This window comes from Myodes glareolus, chromosome 8 (assembly GCF_982192425.1).
Source record: "Myodes glareolus chromosome 8, mMyoGla1.1, whole genome shotgun sequence".
NCBI classification, from domain to species: Eukaryota; Metazoa; Chordata; class Mammalia; order Rodentia; family Cricetidae; genus Myodes; species Myodes glareolus.
Window position 1 is genome coordinate 55,558,527 of NC_142033.1, and position 5,617 is coordinate 55,564,143.

General features: G+C 45.3%; 1 long non-coding RNA gene across 1 annotated transcript; it reads left to right on the forward strand.

The window, feature by feature from the left end:
- The first annotated feature begins 612 nt into the window (after positions 1-612).
- LOC148121172 (uncharacterized) lies at positions 613-5,400 on the forward strand. Its single transcript, XR_015738579.1, has 2 exons — positions 613-1,200; positions 4,124-5,400. It is a non-coding gene; the product is annotated as an uncharacterized LOC148121172 (long non-coding RNA).
- The last annotated feature ends 217 nt before the right edge of the window (positions 5,401-5,617 follow it).

Sequence of the window (5,617 nt, forward strand, 5' to 3'; positions counted from 1 at the left end):
TGACACTGGGACTAGTTTCCTCTGCATATACTGGATTTTTGGGATCCAGTTTCTTTGGATACTCACCTTCCTGGACCTGGAGGGAGGGGGGAGGAACTTGAACTTCCCACTGGGCTGGAAACCCTGACTGCCCTTAGGGACAAAGAGGGAGGAGGAGAGGGAGGGGGGGATTGGGAGGGTGTTGAGAAGAGGGGCGTAAATGGAAACTTTTATAATTTAATAAAAATACTTTAAAAAAATAAAAAGATTCTCTCTTCCATCTCTTGTGTTCTGCTGTTTTTGCTTGCATTTGTGGTTTCTGATCATTTTCGTATATTTTCTGTTTTCAGTATTCCCTCAATTTGTGTTTCTTTTATTTTCTCTATTTCACATTTTAAGTCTTGAGTTGTGTATTTCACCTGTTTGATTGCTTTTTTTGGTTTTCTTTAAGGGATTTGTTGATTTTTTCCAATTTTTGTTTCTTTTTTTCTCTATTTCTTTGAGTGATTTTTGATTTTCATTTTTAGGGATTCAAACATTCTTCTAAAGTTATTTTTTAGATCATTTTCTTCAGCTTCATCTGTATTGGGGTACTCAATCTTGCTGTTGTGTAGGTGCACAGGTTCCCTATTTTTCCCGAGGAGCTATGCAGGGCTGTTCTGCTTCCTGGTTCCACTGCATCAGCTTGAGGGTGTAGCATAGAACTGCCCTCTCTTGTTATGTTAATTTCACCTATGGCCCAAGGGTGTAGCTTAGAGAGAACTCTCCCTGTACTGTTATGGTAATTCCACCTGCAAGCAAGGTTCTTGCAGCAGGCAAGGTTCCCTGGTCAGAGAAGGAAAGGTTCCTCTTTTCTCTGTTCAGCTGCTCTTCGACCTTGGGTGTGGCCCCCTGACTTTTCTCTTTCCTTGTTCCTGATGGGGGGCTGGTGTCCTTTTGCCCCACAGTATATATACCCGACTTATGCTTAATAAAGCTGCCATTTGCCACTTGCTCTTTGGCAGATGAGCCAGTCTCTTTGTGTGTGTGTCGTCTGTTCAAACCCCTAGGACATGCGTCCGTTCTCGTGGGCTCGAGTCAGGAAAGCGCGCGCCTGTTTCGAGGTTCGGGTGTCCACAGAAAAGTACGAAGCTTACAGATGGCATCCCTCGGTCGGCTTTGAATAAGGACTGAAGAACAGCGTTCTGCCGTCTGTGGATCTACCACGAGAAACCCAAAGAGGTAGGGGTTTCCCCCACGATCCGGAATCTGGCCAGTGTTGTGATGTGCGGTTGTGCACGTGTGATAAGGGGGTGAATGAGTTTGATTTTTAGAAGTATGGGTGCCGAAAGGTCTGATCCAGAGCTGAAGGCCAGTGGGCAAATCAGCTGCTAAAATTCGTAAAGAGACTTGGTACCAGGATTAAGATGACACTGCACAAGAGACTGTTTAGACTATTTTAAAACTCAGTCCCTGACTCTCACATGCAGGGAACTTTAATTTTTGCCATAGAGTACAGGCTGGGCTCAGCTAGCTCCCGGCTGAAATCTGTTCCCAAGGTTACAGGACACAGGACCCAGCTTAAGCAAGCAGGCTAGCAATAGCCGATGGCCATGTAACTGCGGGCCTCGGGCTGAGAAAATATTCAAAGGTGTGTCTAACAGTTCTATTAAAAGTTTTTGAGTAACTAAAGGCAAAAGAGCAAAAGAGAGAGAGTTTTGACAAAACAAGAAAGCGCAGCAGCCTTGAGCCCCAAGCCGTAAATGGAGCTGGTATTACCCGCAGCTAATGAGCTACATGCTAGGCGGAATGTGATCCGCCTGCACGGAGGCCGACAGACCGTACAGGGTCTGTACACAGGACTCCGGCAGGCTGCGCAACTGCGGCTGGCAACTCTAGGAGTCCCAGGAAACTGGCGGCCAAGGCGTGGAACACCGCGGTGCCAAAAGGTGCCTGCCACAAGTGGGCGGGCTAAGGGCAGGTTTATGTTGGAGGCTGTATGTAATGTTATGTGAGGCTCGGAGCAGCGCCAACAGAGCAAAGGCTGCGCACGCCCATGACTAAGGCCGGGACAGACACAAATGCTTTTAAGCTGACAGAGGCCACGAGCCTACAGTTTTCTGGTAGGCAGTTGCTACCTTTGGGTTAGCTCAGAAAGCGTGCCATAGCTAGGGAGCTGCTTCAGCAGGTTGCCACTTCAGCAGGTTGCCCGTATCCTAGATAACAAAAGCGGACCTATAGCCTGGGGCAACAGCAAACAATGCTAAGGCTGCTAGCTCAAGGATTTTCCATCTCAACAGAAAACTAAGAAATGGGTTGGATCTAGCCATCAAAGCCATGGGTCTCATTTTTGCTTAGTAAATTAAAGGCTTATGTAGTCAGAAAAAGAAAAATATACGTTAAAGAGAGATTCTAAGAGGAAGAAAACCTCTAACTGGTTTATAATATGTAAAAAATATATGCAGGCTAAAAGTTAAAGTTCTTTAAGAAAGAGAGTAGTTGGGTGTGGTGGTACACACTTTTAATTCCAACACTTCAGCAGCAGAGGCAAATTGAACTCTGAGACTTTGAGGGGCAGAGGTAGTTGACCTCTGTGACTTCAGGGTATGGCAGTACACACCTTTAATCCCAATGCCTGGGAGGCAGAGGCAGATCTCTGTGAGTTCTGGGTGTTTTAACACACGCCTTTAATCCCAGCATTGGGGAAGCAGAGACAATGGGACTCTATGAGTTCACGGACAGCCTGGTCTACAGAGTTATTCCAGGACAAAGATGTACGTTTGAGGAGCTTATCTACAAAGAATCATAACTTCCCTCTGCTCCTGGAGTTGGATGAGGAAGTTTGAGTGCAGGTGATTATTCCTTGATCCCTGCTGGGGTCAGGTGACAGTCCCTACTGGGACAGGTGAAGGTTGTATACACATGATCAGTCCTTGACCCCTACTGGGGTCAGGTGAGAGTCCCTCCGTGGCTCCCCATTTGGTGCCATGATAAAAAGCTAGCCCCAGCAGAGCAATAAGCAAGCTGCTGTTTCACCTCAACCTCATGCTCTATGGATTTCATTCAACCTGGACACCCTCCGCCGAGACTCATGGGTGAGATCGGAAAGGTGAGGATAGTGGACTGGGTCATCCTGTAGCCGGCCAGGATGCATTGTGGATTGAGATATAATTAAATGAGAGATAATTAAGTAATGGGGAATACCCCGGGTAAATCAGAGTTAAAGAGGTTGTTGTAAGAAACAGTTGTCTGGTTTTAAATCTAATGTTTTCCTTTCTAAGGAAAGGTTGCTTACACATTTTTAGAGGGCTCCAGGCTAGGAGCGGGAGAACTGGTTTTCTTAAATTTTTGGAACAATAGCTCAACTATACCAGATTCAAAACAATCTATTTAGGACCTAAAGAGACATAGGAGATGGTATGTTGCCTAATTTTCTAAAATTCCAGACTGTGCCAATTTACATTTCCACCAATCGTGGAAAGGTTTCTCTTAAGTATAAACTATGAGCAATGTTTGATCTTGGTCATGTCATTTAAAATAAGATAGTCTCAAAAGTTATTTAGATTCACATTTCTCCAATGATTAAAGATGTCATGCTTAAGGATTTTTTAAAATGTCTTTCAGTCATTTTTAAGTTTGTCTATTGAGAGTTTTCAGTTTAGATCTGTTACGTATATTTTTATTTCTTGTTCTTTGGAGGACTATTTCTGGAGTCCTAATGTTTTCTGTATGGATTGATGATTGACAAAGATTTCCACATCTGTAGCCAGATATGTCGATCCTATTAATTATTTCTCAAATGTTGGCGGGAGGCAATGTGCCCCCATAAAGATGACAATTTTAATAATTCTATCTAGTTATGTAAGTGCTCACATACTGGGTCAGATAATTATTTTCTGCCCCTGGAAAAGTTCCAGGCAAAACTAATTCTAAAGGATGTTTTGGGGTTCGCTATGTAGCCCAATATTTAGGCCGGTTGCAATGGCACAGGACAATGAAATTTGCTCTTTGGAGCAGAGACCTGTAGGTCTCTAAGTTCAAGACCAGCCAACGTCAATACTGGCTGAGCTAAGTTTTGTTCTGAGTATTTGTTCCTCCCAATATGTAACATGGTCCAGTTCATGTATTAATTTGGGGTAGAGGAGCGGTTTATGTGTTTCCACAGGATGCAAAGCAATCCATTTGGGTCCCTGAACGTCTGGTGTGGACCGTGGATTCCTCTATTCAGAGACCTGAGAACAAGGCGAGATCAAGAGACCCCGCGGGCGTGGCAGAGGCAGCGAGGAAGATGACAGATTCCTGAGAGATGATCCAGCGCCTGATTTTACCCCTTTCCCAGCTTTCTGTCTCTCTGCCTTATCTGTCCCTCTCAGCCAAGGCTGCTTGACTCCCTGAGGGGAAGCAGCTACTTCCCCTACCCTAGATTGCAGCATTGAGTACTCGAGGCGAAAACCCTGCCAGTCAGACAGAAATACCATGGGCATTCAAATTAATTTAAATTCTCGATTGGATGCTTTTGTTGATCTTTACAAACTGGGTGTGGATTTTGACCTCTGCTGGTCGCTGGATAAGATTTTGCTGCTTTTCTCGGACCCCGGATTACAAAATTGCTAATTGGCTTTAATTTAGTTTGATTAGTCATTCCAGGGGTCCCATTTGCTGGTGCCGTAGCCTTACTCAAAGGGCTCTATTCAGAGCAAAATGTTTCAGACACTGTGCAAGCACAGTCTCTTCCAGGATTGCTCATGTGTATGCTGGAACATTTTCACCTGGCCAATGGCTTCAGGTCCGCCACGGCCTGGCCCTAGTAGGCATTCGCCTCGGAGTATCTTTCAGCATAAATATGACTGGATTCAATGTATGACTAGTGAAGCAATGACGGGTTTATTGCACGGGGGGGGCGGTCTCGCCTAAGACAGGGGGTGCGTTTGGACCTGAACACATTCCTGTAGACGGGTTTAGAGATCTTACCCAACGACCGACATGCCTAAGACAGCTGCTAGTCATCATATTTTATATATATTTAAAGGGAGACTTGTAGGTGCACAGGTTCCCTATTTTTCCCGAGGAGCTATGCAGGGCTGTTCTGCTTCCTGGTTCCACTGCATCAGCTTGAGGGTGTAGCATAGAACTGCCCTCTCTTGTTATGTTAATTTCACCTATGGCCCAAGGGTGTAGCTTAGAGAGAACTCTCCCTGTACTGTTATGGTAATTCCACCTGCAAGCAAGGTTCTTGCAGCAGGCAAGGTTCCCTGGTCAGAGAAGGAAAGGTTCCTCTTTTCTCTGTTCAGCTGCTCTTCGACCTTGGGTGTGGCCCCCTGACTTTTCTCTTTCCTTGTTCCTGATGGGGGGCTGGTGTCCTTTTGCCCCACAGTATATATACCCGACTTATGCTTAATAAAGCTGCCATTTGCCACTTGCTCTTTGGCAGATGAGCCAGTCTCTTTGTGTGTGTGTCATCTGTTCAAACCCCTAGGACATGCGTCCGTTCTCGTGGGCTCGAGTCAGGAAAGCGCGCGCCTGTTTCGAGGTTCGGGTGTCCACAGAAAAGTGCGAAGCTTACACTGTTGTAGACCCATTGGTTTTTGTTGGTGTCATGTTGATTTTTGTGGTGTTGAATATTTTGTTACTTTGTATACCCATTTTTTTTTTCTTTGTG